This window comes from Delphinus delphis, chromosome 6 (genome assembly GCF_949987515.2).
Source record: "Delphinus delphis chromosome 6, mDelDel1.2, whole genome shotgun sequence".
NCBI classification, from domain to species: domain Eukaryota; kingdom Metazoa; phylum Chordata; class Mammalia; order Artiodactyla; family Delphinidae; genus Delphinus; species Delphinus delphis.
In genome coordinates this window covers 26,422,015-26,443,486 of record NC_082688.1, presented here as the reverse complement: position 1 = coordinate 26,443,486, position 21,472 = coordinate 26,422,015, and the positions used below count along the sequence as shown (strand labels likewise).

The 21,472-nt window shown below is 40.7% G+C and overlaps 1 long non-coding RNA gene across 2 annotated transcripts; it reads right to left on the bottom strand.

Annotated features, from left to right (window-relative positions):
• Positions 1–762: 762 nt before the first annotated feature.
• Positions 763–21,248, bottom strand: LOC132427183 (uncharacterized). 2 transcript variants are annotated; one of them, XR_009519834.2, is made up of 5 exons: positions 20,917–21,248; positions 18,339–18,616; positions 7,926–8,048; positions 1,342–2,456; positions 763–1,216 (listed from the first exon to the last, which is right to left on the bottom strand). It is a non-coding gene; the product is annotated as an uncharacterized lncRNA (long non-coding RNA). The 2 variants fall into 2 exon arrangements; XR_011246508.1 differs by having other exon boundaries at positions 763–2,456; positions 20,917–21,228.
• Between the last annotated feature and the right edge of the window lie 224 nt (positions 21,249–21,472).

The following is a 21,472-nucleotide window of genomic DNA, read 5'->3' as shown; positions in this document are numbered from 1 at the left end:
GGGCTATGGGCTCCATGCCCGGCAGATTCCTCATCCTGCAGGGAAGGGCACAGCACTATAGTAGGACGAAAGTTTACAAAGTTCGTATGGAAATTAATAGGCCCCTACATTCCTAGAAGTCAATAAACAGAGAGAGTGAGGGTTATTTGTTTGATTATTAGAATAGGGAAGGAAAAAAATTCCAGTCTTAATAACTTGAATTTTAAATGATTCTAATCCTCTCTTCCACCTAGACCCACTTATTTATCTATATTACTGTGTGAACTTTCTGGTGCTCTCAAATGAGTTACTTGCCATGTGGATTTTTAAAAACTTGTGTTGTATATTAAAAAAAAATTTTAATAAAAAGATGTCATTTTACACTCTTGTCACCTAGAGTCAGCCTTCTAGAAAGCAATCAGGGACTTTTATCCTGTACAAAAATTTCTTCAGAATAGTCGACCAAGGAAGTCTCTTCCTGAAAATGTCCTATACTGAATTTACTGAAGAGAAGCAAACAACTTTACCCAGGAAGATTAATCCAGCATTACTTATAACAACAAATATTAGAAACAACTCTAATGTCCAACAGAGAAATAGATAAGTATCTTAAGGTAATATCCCCTCCTTGGAATAATAAGCACCAATAAAAGTGATAATTTCAAAGATAAGGTAGCAAGCTGGGAAAATACTTATCATTTAATGAAGTGCGGAAAATAAAACATAAAAATTATATATATATATATATATATATATATATATATGTATAATCATTACCCTCAAGTGAAATGCACTTTTGTACAGGGACAGAGGCTAGAAGGGCATACAAAAATTGTCAGGTTTTATGATGATAGGATAAGGGATAGTTATACTTTCACTTGCTCCTTTCCACACTAAATATTAAACATTCAGTGATAAAAGGGCAAGGCTTTGTAACAGTTGCAGAACAGAAGGAAGTCTGGAGACAAGCGAGAAGACACAGGCTTTCCCCACTATCCGAAAATACGGCATTCCTATGAACCGATTCGTAAGCTGAAATGGCGTAAAGCAAAGAAACAATTACCATGGAACACATCTTGGTCACGGATGCACAAAATAAATCCAGATAAAGCACAGATGCTCGCGCAGTTCAAAGCTCTGGAGGCTGGATGCTGAGATCCTGAGCGCAGTTCCCGGGGAAGGCGCTTGGCGGCGCCACCCCCACTGAGCGGGCGTGCACTGCATCTATAAACGCTCACTGCAAGACAGACGCGGAAGGCAATTTCCAATTTTCACCTTTTCGGTTAGCGAAAACAGGTGCTAATGTAGGTCTTCAGTAAAAGCGAAGTGGTGTAAAGTGAACTTTTGGAAAGCAATGAATACCTGTAGGTAGAAGGCTTCTGCCGATCAGATGTGAGATCCTAGTAGTGAACTTGGACAGTGGCAGTTGGGGGAATCCTAGAGATAAGATACAGTGAGTGAGGGGCTTCCCTGGTGGCGCACTGGTTAAGAATCCACCTGCCAATGCAGGGGACATGGGTTTGAGCCCTGGTCCGGGCAGATCCCACATGCTGCGGAACAACTAAACCCGTGCAGCACAACTACTGAGCCTGCGCTCTAGAGCCCACGAGTCACAACTACTGACGCTCTCATGCCTATAGCCCGTGTTCCACAACAAGAGAAGCCACTGCAATGAGAAGCCCGTGCAGCGCAACAAAGAGCGCTAGCCCCAAATAGAGAGAGCCCATGCACAGCAACGGAGAACCAACGCTGCCAAAAAAAAAATAAAGATACAGTGAGTGAGGGCAAAGGGGGAATCACTGATGATCCTAAAATTTAGGGCTTGAACAGAAAATAGGGAACAGTAGAGGAGAATTTCAGAGATGTTATATAGGAGGTGCCGGTGGTACATCCTTTTGACAATATCCAGTAGAAAGTTGGAATACAAGTTTGGAGCTAGGATAAAGTGTGACCCTGGTCCCCAAGTGCCTATATGTGCAGAGGATGTTTTTGTGGCCATATCGAGATCTGAGCCCGTGGTTCCTACTGTATAGAATGTGAAACTTGGACCTGCATGCTACTCATGTAGGCTGACCTTTGTGATTGCCAGACTTAGAGTTCTGTATTAGTTATCTACTGCAACATAATATATTGCCCTAAAACTTTGCAGCTTAAAGCAACAGTTTATTATCTCACAGTTTCTGTGGGTCAAGAATCCAGGTTCAGCTTATCTAGGTGTCTTTGCCTTAGGATCTCCCCAAATGCTACAATCAAGGTGTCTGCAGAAGCTGCAGTCATCTCAAGACTCATCTCAGAAAAACAAAAAAAGACTCATCTCAGGAAGGATCCATTTCCAAGCTCACTGATACGGCAGTTGGCAGATTCAGGTCCACCTTGGTTGTGTGCTGGAGACATGAGTTCCCTGCCACAGGGACCTCTTCTTTGAGCGGCTCACAACATGACAGCTGGTTTCCAAGATAGAAAGAAAGAGAGGCGGGCTGGGGGGGAGTGGGGGGGGGAGAGAGAGAGAATGAATGACCCAAGGGAGAAGCACAGTATTTTTATAACTTAATCTCAGAAATGGCATCACACCACTTCTACTTTATTTGTTAGAAGCAAAACAAGTCTAACTCACACTCAAGGGGAAGTAATGACCTACCAGGGGGTCAAGCAGGATCTGCCCTGAGAAGCCTTCTCACCAAAGCCCTCCAGTAACGTAAGCTCAATCAGGGAAATGTATTTTCTGTCACTGATCCAGTCCAAGCCTCTCATTTTACAGAGGAAAACTGAATCTCAGAGGGGTGAAGTGTTACTTATGATCCGATGCCATTGTCTATCCTCTTCCCATCACTCACCGTCTACTCTACAGCTCCCCTCCCGGCAAGTTATTTTCCCATGAAGTACGGCTCTCCACTTCTCACATTTGAGGGGTTGTGTGTGGGTGAGTGTGCATAGACCCCAGACATATTCCACCGATTAGAAACAAAACAGTAAATCCAGCCCACACTCACAGGTACACACTCACATGTACATTTACAGGTGTATGTGTTTATATTTTTCTTGTCCTACTTCCACCCAATCCGGTCACCCCACGTCAATGTGGATATTAACAAATTGTTCTCAGCATCCTGCCGAGTGTCCAGGAAGAGTCTAAAATTTAAAGGACATGGGGACCAAGACCCAAACCACTCACCATCTACATACCCCTTACACAGGACAGGGCCTGGCAAGTGATGCACCATAAACACCTGATGTCTGAATGCCCAGATGAGCGCTTACATGAATAAAACACATCAGTCATTCAGGCACCACTTCACTATTTTTGCCATATGTCAGTTTATATACCTTTTAATATTTCTCTTTAAATTGATTCACTTTTTAAACCTAAATGATTTTTTAGACAGAAACAGTGTCGTTTGTTATCATAAATGTGAAAGGAGTTCCTCCTAAATCATCTATAAATAAATTCACAGCATCCACAGACAACCTAGAAATCATATTGCAGACCACTAGCAGTGAGTGCCCTGCAATCAACAAATGAATGTGAAATCCCATAGCATGTGTTCACATTTGGGACCTCATAGATGGCTCAAGAGGCCCCTTAGAGAGCCAGGGGCAGTGCCTGCCAGAAGGAGCCTTGCAAGAGTAATTGGTCTCTCGAACTCTGGGGAGAGATTATCGTAAAGTCTGTGAAATATAAGTGGGATTGAAAGAGGCGTGGTCAAGGAGGCGGCAGATAAGAATCCATTAAAATATTCTTTGGGGAGGCTATTCTCACTCCTTGCCAGCATGCTAGACACTTTCACTCGTTCACTCATTCATCCAGCATGTTCTCAGTTACTATCCTATCGCCACACACTGATAAATGCTAGGGTCAAGGATGCGATACTCAAGATCCTGGAGAAGCAAATGACACTGCCCAAGAAAGGCCTCACAGGATGCTCAGAAGTGGAAACACCTGCTTCCTTTAACAAACAACAGGTATATAAGGTTGTGCAGAGCAGAAACGGCATGGGCAAAGGCCTGGAGAGGTGAAAGATGGTGAGCATGACACATGTGGCTGAAGCATGCAAAGCCGCTGGGCGATAGCAGTGGGTCTATGAAAGGGAGTGGAAGGGGATGCGGTTAATGATGAAAGCATGGGCTGTGAAGGGCTGGGGAGCCCGGTTACAGAGACTGGAATTTACCCTACGGGCAAAGGGGGCCATGCAAAGATTTTAAGCAGATGAATGATACAGCCAGTTTCATATTTTAGAAAAGTCACTCTGATGTGAGTAATATACACAGGAGATAACATACGCAGTTTTCTCATCTGTGCACTGGTTTCTGTAAGTTGCTTCAGAAGGCTAGCAGGAGGACTGAATTAACACCTGGGTGAGGCACTTTGATCTCACAGAGAAATGCCAAATATTGGGTTGGCCCAAAAGTTTGTTCGGGTTATTCCATAACATCTTATGGAAAAACCCAAACGAACTTTTGGGCCAACCCAATACTTCTAAGTAATTAAAATATCATCACCCCTGCATTCCCATCCTCTTTTCTCTACCCCAGCTCACCCAGTGGAGCCAACTGCCCCGGAAAAGAATACATCAAAAGAATTCAGAAGCATGTTATTCTGGTGGACAAACTGCATTGTGGTTTAAAACTAATCACAGTCGATTTGGAGCCAAAAAAATGAGAATGCCATACACAGAGTAATTAGCTCATCCAACAAAATTTAAAGGAAAGCATTGGTCAAGAGAGGTGGTCTCAGCTTGGTCACTTACTGTGTGGATTTGAGCAGCTCTCAATCTTTCTAGGCTTCACTTTTCTCAGCTGGAAAATGCAGGGATGGGTTTTGAAAATCCCTTAGACTCTCCTAACTCTGATATTCTGTGCTTTTAAGATGCTCTATACTTCGCAATGGCAGGAGTTCTGCAAATATCTGGACTGAGAGCATTCTCAGTTCAGGGATTAAGAAGTGCAAAGGCCCTGGGGCAGTAATGAGTTTAGTGTGTTAAAGGAAAGCCAGCATAAATATAGCACAATTGACCAACGGAAAAAGTGGTAGAAAATAAGGTCAGAAAGGTAAGCAATGGCTAGATCAAGTAATGCCTGATAGGCCATTAAGTAGTCTGAATTTTATTCTCAGTAAAATGAAAAGTAATTGAAGTACTTTTAGGAGCACAAAACACAACTGATTTAAAAAAAATAACACTTACTGCTGGGGAGAGAACAGGCAATGAGATTGGTCTGTAGGCTTCTGTAGTCCAAGCAAGAGACAATAGTGGGTTAGACTAGGTGGCGTTGGAGGGAAGTGATAATATTAAGGTAAAGCCAGCAAAATTTGCTGATGTTTTGGATATAGGAAGCGAGGGGAAAGGAGAAATCAAGAATGATTTCTAAATTTTGATAAAGACTTAGAAGACTCAGATTATTGCGAGGGGGAAAGAGAGAATCAAGAGGGTTTTTTTGGTCATGTTAATTATAACATCCATCTTAGACACTAAATATTCAATGCATAGTTTGCTATCTCAGATCTCATGGAAGAGGTTAGGACAAGAGATCGAAATTTGGGAGTTATCAGATTATAAGGGATCATTCAGAAGTAAATGCAGGTGGAGAAGAGAAAACAACAGAGCACCACGCCAAATCTTTGGATTAGAGGTTAGAGCAGGGATGGAGAAGTCAGAAAAATACTAAGAAGGGGTGACCAGTGAAGGAAAAGGAAATCCAGAACACACTACCCTAGAAGCCGAGAGAACAGAGTGTTTGAAGAAGGAAGAAGTAAACGACTTTGTCAGAGCTCCTAAGAGTTTAAAAGTAGTGCTGAGAATTCATCACTGAATTTGACAACATGTTGTTTTTTGGTGACATTGACAAGCGTGGTTTTTCGAAATTGCTTTTGAAGGACTGGGAGCCAAAGCCTGATTAGCACAGGTTAAAAAGGGAATTAGAAGTGAGGAAGTGGAGACAGCAAATATGGATGGACAGTCCTTTACAGGAGTTTTGCTTTAAAAGACACAGGAAAACACATGGCGAGAGTTGGCAGGGAACGTTGGTGGAAGGTGAGTTTTGTTTTCATAAGATAGGCGATGGTGGAGCATGTTTGCCTGCTAATGGCAATGATCAGTAGTGAGGGGGAAAAGTGGTCATGAGGACAGAGGAAAGACCACTGCAGGAACAAGGTAGGAGGGGAGGAAAGGGATGAGGTTCTGTACACAAGTGGAGGTGTTGGTCTTAGTAGGAGCATAAACAATTCTTATGAGTAAATATATAAATAGCAGGAAAGCAGAGTCTCTAAGTTAAGACACAGATACATTGGTTAAATTTGGTCACAAGAATAGGTATATTCATCTTCAGATTGTGACTACTTCTTCAGTCGAACAAGAAGCAAAGTCTTCATCAGAAAGTAAGGAGAAGGGGACAAGGGCAGGAAATTTGAGAAATGAGAAGACTCGAGACCATGGTTGTCTTGAATAAATGAAAGAGCAATTGACTGAACAAATGTGGCAAGGTTGCCAGACAAGGTCACAGATTGAAGGTAAGAGCAGTCAGCATGGTTGAGTGTTTTTCTCCAGCCCACCATCACTGACTCTGGTATAAGAACAAACTGGGCAGGCTGGGATTTCTGGGCTGCGTTTTGCTGGTTGAGGATGATGGGAGGTGGGAGGGGCTAGGAATGTGAGAGTATGCAAGAACCCGATTAGAGCTGCAAATTCTGGAATCGAAGCTGAGTGCAGAGTGAAAGGAAGAGGCATAAAGGGGATGGGGACACTGGGAAAGAATGGGATCACTGGGTCCAGATATGGTCAAATAACGTTTGGAATGGGGATTGGGAGGGTTCTGCCACTTCCTACTTTGACAAACTTGGGGAAGTTTCTTAGTTTCTCACTCTCATTTTCCTCATTTCTGAAACAAGGATAATAATATCTACCTACAAGGTTGATACCCTAAGAATATGTTGTTAAATTGTTACTATTTACAATGAGATAAAGTCCTGGCACATGGTATTTGCTCAAAATCTTCTTCTAAGATTTCACCCTTTGTATGGTCAAGGCATTTATATGACTTTAACTGTATCTACCCAATGCCAAATAGCTTTATAAAAAGGGGAAATTCAGGCAATAACTAGAGTTTTCCTATACCCAGTTTGGAAGAGAGCTGGATTATGCCAATACTTACAAATTTCTGGAAGCATCTAGCATTGTATAAACATACCCTAGATCATTGTGAATTCCTGTCTTTGTCTCTGAGACTATGGAGGGGTGGGAGGGCTGGAAATAGGAGATGAGGTCATGCCCCTCAATTTTAGGTATATATCCAAGCTTTATTAAAAACAATCCTTTATGTGTTTGAAGTACAAATCTCAAATCAGCATGCTCTCCCTGACTTGCCTGGTATGTCAATGAGTTAAATTACACTTCCTGATGCAAGTTCTAAGCTTCATAGAGAAAATAGCAATATGATAATTGCAAATCAAAGAGCAATCAATACCAATATTAAATGTATTACTCCCCACCCACCCTCCCCACCAAGCTTATACCCTCACTTATATTTCCTCTCTTGGTGAATTAATCTTTCCTCTCTATCACCGTCCACCTGATTGATTGTCAATTCCAGTTACCATTCCTAGCTGCTAACCAGCCATTATATCGGCTGGATTCATCCCCATGGCCACTACCTCAGCTCATACTCATCTCTTGACTATCTTCTTCACCAATTTTCACATATTTTCCTCTAACTTTTCTTCCTCTAAGTCAGCTCAAATGGTATTTGATCTTAATCATTCTGTGTCACTTACTCTCTGAGAATAAAGCTATGGACACTCTCCTCAGGAAAAAAATCATATGCACATAAAACACAACTTTCAGCTGCAAGTTTAGGGTATTCATGTCATCACATCTATGAACCTCTTGGCATCACCAAGTGACAAACTTTAGCAACATCACTGGTCCAAAGTGAGTTTTAGAAATTGCAGCACTTACAGCATTCCCCTCCTAAACAGCTCCATGTGTAAGGGTGTTGCCCAAGTCAAGACTTCTCAGTGTAGATTCAAAGCTCATCCAAATCTTGCCTCAGATCGCCTTGCCACATCCAATGTATTGCACCTATAATTCAAACATATCAAATATAAAAATTATCCCTGAATGGTGGGTGGGGCCAGGTCTCGGTGCCATGGACCCAAAATATATGTCTCTGCCTCCAGCCAGAGTTGATGTAGGTCCCTGCTTCCGCCACCAGCTTTTATGACCCCATGAGAGCCACAGTCGCCCCCACCCCCTGGCCTCTCCAGGAGACCCTCCAAGACCAGCAGGCAATGTGAGGAAATTGAAAAAAATTCAATAACTTGGGGTAAACAAGATTTGGTAACTAATTCCCAACTCAGAGGCAGGCCTGCACAGCTTGCAGTTTACTCATGAGCCATGTGGCTGACAGGGCCTTGGTGCTCCAGCCTGGTGTCAGGCCTGAGCATCTGAGGTGGGAGAGCTGAGTTCAGGACGTTGAACCACCAGAGACCTTCCAGCCCCACATAAGATCAATGGGCAAGAGCTCTCCCAGAGATCTCCATCTCAATGCTAAGACCCAGCTCCAGTCAACGACCAGCAAGCTACAGTGCTGGACACCCCATGCCAAACAACTAGCAAGACAGGAACACAGCCCCACCCATTAGCAGAGGAGCTGCCTAAAATCATACTAAGTTCACAGACACCCCAAAACACACCACCAGACATGGACCTGCCCACCAGAAATACAAGATCCAGCCCCAACCACCAGAACACAGGCACCAGTTCCCTCCACCAGGAAACTTACACAACCCACTGAACCAACCTTAGCCACTGGGGGCAGACACAAAAAACAATGGGAAATATGAACCAGCAGCCTGCAAAAAGGAGACCCCAAACACAGTAAGATAAACAAAATGAGAAGACAGAGAAACACAGCAGATGAAGGAGCAAGGTAAAAACCCACCAGGCCAAACAAATGAAGAGGAAACAGGCAGTCTACCCAAAAAACAATTCACAGTAATGAGAGCAAAGATGATTCAAAATCTTGGAAATAGAATGGAGGAAATACAAGAAACATTTAACAAGGACCTAGAAGAACTAAAGAGCAAACAAACAATGATTAACAACACAATAAATGAAATTTAAAATTCCCTAGAAGGAATCAATAGCAGAATAACTGAGGCAGAAGGATGGATAAGTGATGTGGAAGATAAAATAGTGGAAATAACTACCTCAGAGCAGAATAAAGAAAAAAGAATGAAAAGATTTGAGGACAGTCTCAGAGACTTCTGGGACATTAAATGCACCAACATTTGAATTTTAGGGGTCCCAGAAAAAGACATGAAAAACAAAGGGTCTGAGAAAATATTTGAAGAGATTAGTTGAAAACTTCCCTAACATGGGAAAGGAACTAGTCAATCAAGTCCAGGAAGCGCAGAGAATCCCATACAGGATAAATCCAAGGAGAAACATGCCAAGACACATATTAATCAAACAATTAAAAATTAAATACAAAGAAAAAATATTAAAAGCAGCAAAGGAAAAGCAACAAATAACATACAAGGGAATCCCCATAAGGTTAACAGTTGATCTTTCAGCAGAAACTCTGCAAGCCAGAAGGGAGTGGCAGGACATATTTAAAGTGATGAAAGGGAAAAACCTACAACCAAGATTACCCTATCCAGCAGGGATCTCATTCAGATTCAACAGAGAAATTAAAACCTTTACAGAAAAACAAAATTTAAGAGAATTCAACACCACCAAACCAGCTTTACAACAAATGCTAAAGGAACTTCTCTAGGCAGGAAACACAACAGAAGGAAAAGACCTATAAAAACAAACCCAAAACAGTTAAGAAAATGGTAATAGGAACATACTTATCAATAATTACCTTAAATGTAAATGGATTAAATGCTCCAACCAAAAGACATAGACTCGCTGAATGGATACCAAAACAAGACCCGTATATATGCTGTCTACAAGAGACCCACTTCAGACCTAGGGACACATACAGATTGAAAGTGAGGGGATGGAAAAAGATATTCCAAGCAAATGGAAATCAAAAGAAAGCTGGAATAGCAATTTTCATATCAGACAAAATAGACTTTAAAATAAAGTCTATTACAAGAGACAAAGAAAGATACTACATAATGATCAAGGGATCAATCCAAGAAGAAGATATAACAATTGTAAATATTTATGCACCCAACATAGGAGCACCTCAATACATAAGGCAAATGCTAACAGCCATAAAAGGGGAAATCGACAGTAACACAATCATAGTAGGGGACTTTAACACCCCACTTTGACCAATGGACAGATCATCCAAAATGAAAATAAATAAGGAAACACAAGCTTTAAATGACACATTAAACAAGAAGGACTTAATTGATATTTACAGGACATTCCATCCAAAACAACAGAATACACTTTATTCTCAAGTGCTCATGGAACATTCTCCAGGATAGATCATGTCTTGGGTCACAAATCAAGCCTTGGAAATTTAAGAAAACTGAAATCATATCAAGTATCTTTTCCAACCACAATGCTATGAGACTAGATATCAATTACAGGAAAAAAAACTGAATAAAATACAAACACATGGAGCCTTAACAATACACTGCTAAATAACCAAGAGATCACTGAGGAAATAAAAAAATAACTAGAAACAAATGACAATGAAAACACAATGACCCAAAACCTATGGGATGCAGCAAAAGCAGTTCTAAGACGGAAGTTTCTAGCGAAACAATCCTACCTCAAGAAACAAGAAAAATCTCAAATAAACAACCTAACCTTACACCTAAAGCAATTAGAGAAAGAAGAACAAAAAAACCCTCAAAATTAGCAGAAGGAAAGAAATCATAAAGATCAGATTCGAAATAAATGAAAAAGAAATGAAGGAAACAGTAGCAAAGATCAATAAAACTAAAATCTGGTTCTTTGAGAAGATAAACAAAATTGAAAAACCATTAGACTCATCAAGAAAGAAAGGGAGAAGACTCAAATCAACAGAATTAGGAATGAAAAAGGAGAAGTAACAACTGACACTGCAGAAATAAAAAGAATCATGAGGGATTACTACAAGCAACTATATACCAATAAAGTGGACAAGCTGGAAGAAATGGGCAAATTCCTAGAAAAGCACAACCTTCCGAGACTGAACCAGGAAGAAATAGAAAATATGAACAGACCAATCACAACCACTGAAATTGAAACTGGGATTAAAAATCTTCCAACAAACAAAAGCCCAGGACCAGATGGCTGCACAGGCGAATTCTATCAAACATTTAGAGAAGAGCTAACACCTAACCTTCTCAAACTCTTCTGAAATGTAGCAGAGGGAGGAACACTCCCAAACTCATTCTACGAGGCCACCATTACCGATACCAAAACCAGACAAAGATGTCACAAAGAAAGAAAATTACAGGCCAATATCACTGATGAACATAGATGCAAAAATCATCCACAAAATACTAGCACACAGAATCCAACAGCACATTAAAAGGATCATACACCACGATCAAGTGGGGTTTATCCCAGGAATGCAAGGATTCTTCAATATACACAAATCAATCAATGTGATAAACCATACTAACAAACTGAAGTATAAAAACCATACGATAGGGCTTCCCTGGTGGCGCAGTGGTTGAGAGTCCGCCTGCCGATGCAGGTGACATGGGTTTGTGCCCTGGTCTGGGAAGATCCCACATGTTGCAGAGTGGCTAGGCCTGTGAGCCATGGCCACTGAGCCTGCACATCCGGAGCCTGTGCTCCACAACGGGAGAGGCCACAACAGTGAGAGGCCCACATACCGCAAACAAACAAACAAAAAATATGATAATCTCAATAGAAGCAGAGAAAGCTTTTGACAAATTTCAATAGCGATTTACGATAAAACCTCTCCAGAAAGTAGGGATAGAGGGAACTTACCTCAACATAATAAAGGCCATATATGACAAACCCACAGCCAACATTGTTCTCAATGGTGAAAAACTGAAAGCATTTCCTCTAAAATCAGGAACAAGACAAGGATGCCCACTCTCACCACTGTTATTCAACATAGTTCTGGAAGTGTTAGCCACAGCAGAGAAGAAAAAGAAATAAAAGGCATACAAATCAGAAAAGAAGTAAGTCTGTCACTGTTTGTAGATGACATGATACTATACATAGATAATCCTAAAGATGCTACCAGAAAACTACTGGAGCTAATCAGTGAATTTGGAAGTAGCAGGATACAAAATTGATGCACAGAAATCTCTTGCTTTCCTATACACTAATGATGAAAAATCTGACAGATAAATCAAGGAAACACTTCCATTTACCATTGCAAAAAAAGAATAAAATACCTAGGATTAAACCTACCTAAGGAGATAAAAGACCTGTATGCAGAAAACTATAAGACACTGATAAAGAAATTAAAGATGATACAAACAGATGGAGAGATATATCATGTTCTCGGATTTGAAGAATCAACAATGTGAATATGACTCTACTACCCAAAGCAATCTACAGATTCAATGAAATCTCTATCAAACTACCAATGGCATTTTTCACAGAACTAGAACAAAAATTTTCACAATTTGTATGGAAAAACAAAAGACCCCGCATAGCCAAACAATCTTGAGAAGGAAAAACAGAGCTGGAGGAATCAGGCTCCCTGACTTCAGACTATACTACAAAGCTACAGTAATCAAGACAGTATGGTACTGGCAGAAAAACAGAAATATAGATCAATGGAACAGGATAGAAAGCCCAGAGATAATAAACCCACACACATATGGTCACCTTATCTTTGATAAAGGAGGCAAGAATATACAATGGAGAACAGACAGCCTCTTCAATAAGTGGTGCTGGGAAAACAGGTCAGCTACCTGTAAAAGAATGAAATTAGAACACTTGCTAACATCATACAAACTCAAAATGGATTAAAGACCTAAATGTAAGGCCAGACACTTTATAAAACTCTTAGACGAAAACACAGGCAGAACACTCTTTGACATAAATCACAGCTAGATCCTTTTTGACTCACCTCCTAGAGAAATGGAAATAAAAATAAACAATTGGGACCTAATGAAATTTAAAAGCTTTTGCACAGCAAAGCAAACTATACACAAGATGAAAAGACAACCCTCAAAATGGGAGAAAATATTTGCAAATGAAGCAGCTGACGAAGGATTAGTCTCCAAAATATACAAGCAGCAGCACATGCAGCCCAATATCAAAAAAGCAAACAACCCAATCCAAAAATGGGCAGAAGACCTAAATAGACATTTCTCCAAAGAAGATATACAGATTGCCAACAAACACATGAAAGGATGCTCAACATCACTAATCATTAGAGAAATGCAAATCAAAACTACAGTGAGGTATCACCTCACACCAGTCAGAATGGCCATCATCAAAAAAATCTAGAAACAATAAATGCTGAAGAGGGTGTGGAGAAAAGGGAACTCTCTTGCACTGTTGGTGGGAATGTAAATTGATACAGCCATTATGGAGAACAGTATGGAGGTTCCTCAAAAACTAAAAATAGAACTAACATATGACCCAGCAATCCCACTACTGGGCATATACCCTGATAAAACCGTAATTCAAAAAGAGTCATGTACCACAGTGTTCATTGCAGCACTATTTACAATAGCCAGGACATTGAAGCAACCTAAGTGTCCATCAACAGATGAATGGATAAAGAAGGTGTGGCACATATATACAAAGGAATATTACTCAGTCATAAAAAGAAACGAAACTGAGTTATTTGTAGTGAGGCGGATGGACCTAGAGTCTGTCATACAGAGTGAAGTAAGTCAGAAATATCCTAACACATATATATGAAAAAAAAAGGTTCTGATCAACCTAGGCAGGACAGGAATAAAGATGCATATGTAGAGAATGGACTTGAGGACATGGGGAGGAGGAAGGGTAAACTGGGACGAAGTGAGAGAGTAGCATTGACATACATACACTATCAAATGTAAAATAGATAGCTAGTGGGAAGCAGCTGTATCACACAGGGAGTTGAGTTCGGTTTTTTGTGACCACCTAGAGGGGTGGGATAGGGAGGTTGGGAGGGAGATGCAAGAGGGAGGGGATATGGGGATATATGTATCCATATAGCTGATTCACTTTGTTATACAGCAGAACCTAACACAATATTATAAAGCAATTTTACTCCAATAAAGATGTTAAAAAAAGAAAATCTTGCCCCATTTTCCATATCTCTGTACTCTCAGTACCTAATATGGCACCCAATGCTGAAAAGATTGAGTAAGAAGGAAAGAAGAATGGGGTTTTTTTTTTTGTGATCTTGTTTGCCAGAAATATATTCAAAAGGCAACATTTCCAAGAAGAACATGGGAGATGGCAAACATCTTTGGCAAATACTAATAACAACTTTACAAATCCTACTAATTTCCTTCTCCTTAGCCCAGCTCACTAGATCGATACTGGAATCTATTATTTTAGTGCTTTTCCACCTGTACTCTCCAGCCTCTATTTCCCCAGGGACTCTACAGTTCACTGGATTTTTTTTTTCTTTTTTAGCTTATTAAAGTCATACCACTGATTTCTCATTCTAAAATGTCCTTACAACAAAGTGATTGAGAGAATGGGTTCTGGACTGAGAAAGTTTAAGATGTGAATCTTGGTTTATTAGTGATTAGCTGTATAATGTAAGGAAAGTCATTTAATCCCTCTGAGCCTGACTTTCGTTATTTGAAAAATAAGTATAAAACTTGTATCTAGGTAAATAAAATATTACTTTCAAATTGCTTGTCACATTACCTTGCATATAGTTAGTGGTTAATAAATATTAGCTGTTTAATCCTAAGAGTGAAACTACATTCCACTGACTAGACATCTTATGGACCCTTAGGGAAAAAACACATGTTTATTGAGCATTTACTATGTGCTAAGCTATTTACAATCCACTGTCTCATTTAATCTTCAAAGCAACTCCAAATTAACTTATTAGAAATCCCTTTGAAACATGAGTCTACTGTGGCCCACAAAATTTATGTCTTGTACCTAAGATACAGAGAGAGTGACTGGCAGAGTTGGGACAAGCAATATCCCTTTGCTAGAATCTGACCTCCACAGAAGCCTTGGGCTGTCCTTACTCAGTCTCCACACTGATTATGAGTAAACTCTAGCGTAATGTTTTTTGTTAGAGATACCACTTCTCTGTTGCTTCTCCCAATGCCAAGATGGTATTTCATACGGCTGCTCAAATCAGGATTAGAGACTAAATGTCAATACAGAGTCCACAAAAGCCTAAACAAAAGTACATTCTGAAGGCCCATCTCTCCTTGGTACTCTGTCACTTTCCCATTTCTAGTAATCAATATGGAAATGTTTCTAGAAAAATGTAAATATTCCATCGAGTCTTGGACCAATGATTTGGCTTTAGTTATCTAAACTCATGGGATTAGAAGGGACCTTAGCATCCTATCCAGAATCTCCTGAAATGATTAAAGGCCGAACATCTGGAAAGGCTTGATTTTGTAGAAGGTTTCATTTCTTAGAAGATAAAGGACTAACATGGGGAGTTGACATTTTGGAATAATTTGTCACCAGCAAACAAGAATTTGTTGATAACATTGAAATAATCAGAACCCTCAGAGGAAGATTTCAACTCTTCCAATCATCAGGGAAGACAAGGCTGGCCTAGACATACGGGAGACACACCCCAAACGTTCAGAACACAGGTCTGGAAAAGAAAGAGGGTGCAGAAAGTCTAGGGTGATTTCAATCATGCTGTGAGTTTTTAATGATTAATGATTCCAAGGTGGATCACGGAGGGGAGCAAGCTAGGGAGAAGAGCGAGGATGCATGGGAAGCTGTCTGAAGTGCTCAGCTTTCAAGATCATGAAGGTGGGATGGAAGGACAGGTAACCACAGGATCAAGTAGCAGAACACTAGAGAGCTGCTTAGGGACTTAATAGGGCAAAGACCTAAGGGGATCACTCTTGCCTGGTTTATTTCTTCATCCCACTGTTAAGCAACATTGATTGAGAATCTGGCCTTGCCAGTCAATGAACAAAGACTTTCCCTCAAGTTGGAGCTTGAGCATTACATGCTTCAGTTCTTTCTGATGCGTTTGGATCCAGCCCATGCTTATCGTCTTCATTTTTGAGTCATGCATCTATGGTCTCCTTTCCTCTCTGATAGCAAGGCCACTTGAGTTGTTCTTTCCTGAATGAAGTCAATGTCTGTGCCAGTCAATGCACAATTGTCGTTTGTGACCTTCCTGAGGTTTCCTGTTTCCTCCTAATGCATTAGAAGAACAAATCAATAAAGTCTGTGTCCCAGTACCTTGGGTAACTGCCATGCTTGTGGTTACATCACTACCCAGGGAGACTGTGGAACACGGTGGGGTGCTTAACCCCAGGAGTGGGAGGACTGGATGGGACTCATCACAGCCTTACACAGAGACAGTGAAGTTGCTCCAGGCTCCCATGGAGGCACAAAGCCTCCCCACCACGTGGTGATTTGTATTCAGCGGCAGCGCCCTCCCTTGGCACTGGGTGGATGGGGCCCCAGGAGAGAACTAAGGAAGAAGGAAGGGGCTGTTGTCCTTGACAAGGAAACGATTGATGTCTCTGCTTTCTCACCCTCTTTAAATTGAGATGGGGACAAGATTAAAAGTTCAGGCAGGAAGCCAGCTGGTGACTTACAACACTGAACAACCAGCCTAGTGCCTGAAGAAACCTGTGGCCCATCTATCAGTAAATGAGCTGCCTGAATATTTAAGAATTTCTCCATTCTTGCCAGAATTTAGGCATTAGGACCTTATCATGGTTATAATAAAAAAAAATAATAAACCCTACTTATTAAACACCATATGCAACATTCTGTATTTTATGTACACTACCTCTTAAATTTCTCACAATGACAGTATAAAGTAGGTATTCTCATTTTATAGATGAAAACACTGAGGCTTGGAGAAGTTAAGATGCTTAATTGAGAGGACACAGTGAGCAAAGAGTAGAATCGGGATTCAAACCCAAGTCTGCCTGACTCCAAAACACTTGATATTCTATTGTATCACATTGGGTGATGCACAATGACATAGTTGGTTTTTCTCAAGACACAGACACATTGAGGTACAGTCTGAAATGGGTGCAACTACCTCTTTAGTTAAGAGTTCTCTGGATATATGAAACTGCACTACCCCTTTTGTGGCTTGGGTGCAAGGATGATGGAGTATGTTCCCTCAGGCGTGCAACACTTCAGACTTCATCTGTGGGAGCCTTTTCGGTCCCCTGTCCTGCCTTTGGCTTTGCACCATGGAGTGAGATGTCTGGGAGTTACCGGTGTTTTCATAAAAAGAGCAAAGCCAAAAATGGGGCAGGGGATGGAATCAAGAAGAGATACTGACAAATGTGTCTGATGCCAACACCCACCTCCAGTACAAGTAGGGAAAGTGGAGTCAGGGTAAGTCAAGGTCAGGTATCAAATCGACAAGACTGGGTGTCATTTCCAGGATGAGAGGGTGAATACAATAAAAATAAATGGAAGGCAGATCTGAGATCAGAGTTGTCAAGATGAGACAGGTGGTGATGAGACAAGGGAAGGGAACTAGAAAGTAGCTAGTACTAGAAACATGATAAGTTACATGAATAGTTTATGACCATGCAGGGCTTCTCTTTAGAAGGTCCCACACCCAGCTTTGAAAGCAAACCTCCACGCATCCTAAAGGTACAGTGCCTGAAACCTGATATCTGAGAATGCCATCTTCCCCTTTATGGACTGGCTGAGACTTATTTGGAAGGGGAGACACACCCAGTTAACTGAAATGCTTAGAACACTATAGTGAAGAGTCAGGCGTGAGACTGACCCCCATAAGAGCCAGTTAGGTTAGCTCTGTCTCAATGTCATATCTCTGCCTTCAGCCTCAGGCAGCTCTCTGGGGAATAAATGCCATTAATCAGCAGGGGCACCAGGCAAGCTCATGTGGACTGTGCAGCAAAAACCCATTCTTTCTCTTGGAAAAGATCTCAAAGCTCATGGTGAGTCAGCAGCATCTCCTTTTATGAGGACAGCACAGACTTTGGGGGTTTATCAAAGAGCATAACTATCTCATTCCTCTCCAAAGAGTTGGCAGACTTAAGATATAACATGATTATTTAACTGATGTTGATTCAATTCATAATATATTTAATGACGGGTTGGTCTTTGCAGTCCCCTAATTAAATAACTTTGAGTTGCTCTTCTTACACTCAAGGACAAATAACTAGACATAAACACAGGCAGGTTATTCTACATTGCCCAATCAATCTCATTCTATTAAAAAAAAAAAAGAAAGAAAGAATAAAGCTCTAACTCTTTTCTGTGCTAACTCAAAGCATGCTTTGGCAAAAGTATAACCTCTGGGATCCCAAATGAACTTGCCTTCATTTAAGCTGGAGGGACTACATCTTGGGCATTTTCACTGTCACCATGTCTTTCTTCTTTCCATTTGCTCACCCATGTTTAGTGAAGTGAGCTTCATCTGGTATTTTATGATTCGAGTGGGTAACTCTTCTGATTCTGAACAAAGGACCATACTTCATTCTGACAATTTGTCCCCTCCAGGCTTTCCTCATGAGTGGTTCCTTCCCAACCTCTTTGGAGAATGATGGCGAAAGTCTATTTATGCAGCACTCCTCATGGGTGAAGTCTCTTCCAACCTATAAATAAAACAGATTTAACTTTTACAGGGTTACTAACGCCATGGAGAGATAAACAAGTGGGCTGGCTGCCTGCTGGCTGCAGGGATCGGCCCAAGGATTTTCACAAAATAGCCCATTGTGATAAGAACTTAACCAAATAATAATAATTTTCTCTTTGTTTTAGACATCCTTACTAAAAATAAAGAAAGCTGAAATTGACCATACCCTGAGAATATGATGGCTGAAGGATTTTTGGTCATTTACCACATTTGAAATTGGGGAAAAACCTCCCAAGAGTAAGAATTCTAGTGAAAGTTCTATATGCTCATTGAAGGTTATTTAATTGAACATTTACCACATCCTTAATGGTATGTTTAAATTGTTAAACCAGAACACTTAAGGTGATATAAGAAAAAATAAAATACTATCCCTATCCTTTAATATAATTCATTAATGGAACCAATCATGTTTTTTATTTTTTAATATTTCATAGATGTCAAAATGTAATTATCACTATTATTGTGTAGAAAATGGAAGGCAAGGCAGAGGGAAATGAAAAGGACATCTGGAATCAGATAGATGTGGGTTGGAATTTTTGCTCTGGTCCTCACCAGCTGAATGACCTTGGGAAAGTTCTGCTGAAAAATGAAGATAATAACTACTTTATAAGGTTGTAAAAAATATATGATGCAAGTATCAACACTCAACAGAGTGCTCAAAAACGCAGTTCCCTTTCCCCTTCCCATCAAATAAAGTCTTATAATAATGCAGGGGAAGCAAAAGTTTCAATTTGGGGGATTCTGGAAGGGTTATGGGAAGAGGTAGCATTCTATCTGGGGAATGGGTAGATCCAAGAAATCAGATAAATTTCTTACAAAGAAAAAAATAAGACAATGGATAATTTGATGAGAAGAGTTTCCATGATCAAAGACCCAGAGACAAATAGTGGTGAATCTCAATAGTAAGTGAGGAATTGAGGATACAGTTTTAGAAAGCAGTATGGCTTCAGCAAAGGCTGGGATGTTAGGTAACAATTGGTTGCATTTATGAAGAAGATATCTGAAAAAAGGTAGAAGGTAGTGGCAGAAATAGGGAGAAGGGGGTAAAATAATACTTACTGTGTACCTCGTATGTGCCTGGTATTCTATCATCTACTACATACACCTTATCTCAACGCTTACAACAACCCTGAGACATGAATAGTAAGACTTAGTTTCAATTATGTGCTTAAGGTTGTACAGTTAGTAAAGGACAGACACAAATTCAAATCTAAGCCTGTGTTGCTCTACATCCTATTCATTCACTCAGCCTTTCAGTAAAATAAATATACTGGATCTTATAATCATGTAAGCAAAAGATGATAGAAGACTGAAATGGGATGGTAACCCAAAAAGAAAAGGAGATGAATGGATGGACAAATAAATGCAAAGTCAGATGGAAGGATGGACATATGGGTAGAGAATGGATGAGTGGATGGTGACCAGAAGTATTGTGGAGGTAATGTCAATATAGTGAAAGAACTGGAAAGAATAAGGCATTAAATATAACTCTTGGTTCCAGAACATCTAGTAAAATCTGACAGCATTAATGAAGACAAAACACAGGAAGAAAGAACAAGTTACTAAAAAAGGGGGAAACATTCAGTGCTGTGACTCGAAATAGAGCTTTATGGGAATTGTCTGCTAAACCATCGCTAAATGTGAATATTCTCATTAGATGCCCAGAGCTACATGGACAGATCAGCCAGCTTGTCCCAGGAGTGGGTTTGCCTGCTGGGGATGGCCAGGCAGACTGATCCTCATTCTGCAAGGGATGCGGGAGCTGGGGGTGGGGACTTGAGTCAAGTCTGTGAGCATTTACTGCTCACATCTGGATTCTGATGGAAATGGTTAATCAGTGAAAAATTAGGAAAATAAATTTTTCAAATGTTTAGCAGGCAAAAACCAGGTTGTTTCTTTTTCCTTTTGAGCTCTGTGTTGGGGTCACTTTAAAACGGATCACTCACAAAACACACTGTCTGAGGATTCTACAGACGCCCTCTGCCTGGAAAATCCTCACCCATGCTTAACATCCGCTTTCAGTGTTAACTCTTCTGAAATGTTCTCATCTGTGTGGACTTGATTGAATCACTTAGCTAGACAAGAATGATGTGGCGGAATTTCCTTCCCTACATTGTTCCAAGTTAGAGTGGGTCCTAAGTGTCATTTTGCATGAGTTTTGGACGGTTGAATTGAAGCAGAAGCTATATGCATTTTACACTCAGAAGGTCAACCAACTTAAGAGCACCAGGCACTATTGTTATTTATCTGCTGACTTACCTTGTTGTCATGGAGCAGCAGCCAAACCAGCAGCAACTCCAGTTCCCAATGAACCTTATATCAGTTTTTCCAATTCCTGGGTCACGTGTAGGTTTAGCTCCAGGATGAAAGGCACCACTTCTCCGGCAAGACACATACATCACTGAAGCTGAAGACCTGAAGGCAATGAGAGACTGACACAAGTCCCAGGTCAATGGGCTCCAGTTTGCACTGCTCTCCTCCCCTTCACATCCATCTTCCTTCCCCAGTGGCCATCCTACTGACTCTGGCCTCCATACCCAGTCTCAAAGACCAGGGGTTGGCAAACTATGGCCCACAGGACAAATCCGGCCCCTGTCTTGTTTATGCATGTAAAGTTTTATTGGAACATAGCTATGCCTATTTGTTTATGAATTGTTAAGGGCTACTTCTGTGTTTCACTGGCAGAGCTGAGTAGTTGCTACAGAGACCATATATCTTGCAAAGCTTAAAGTATTTACTATCTGGCAGAAAAAGTTTCCCAAACCCTGGTACAGACAACAGCCATGTATAGACTGTTAAACCAACTCCCACAATC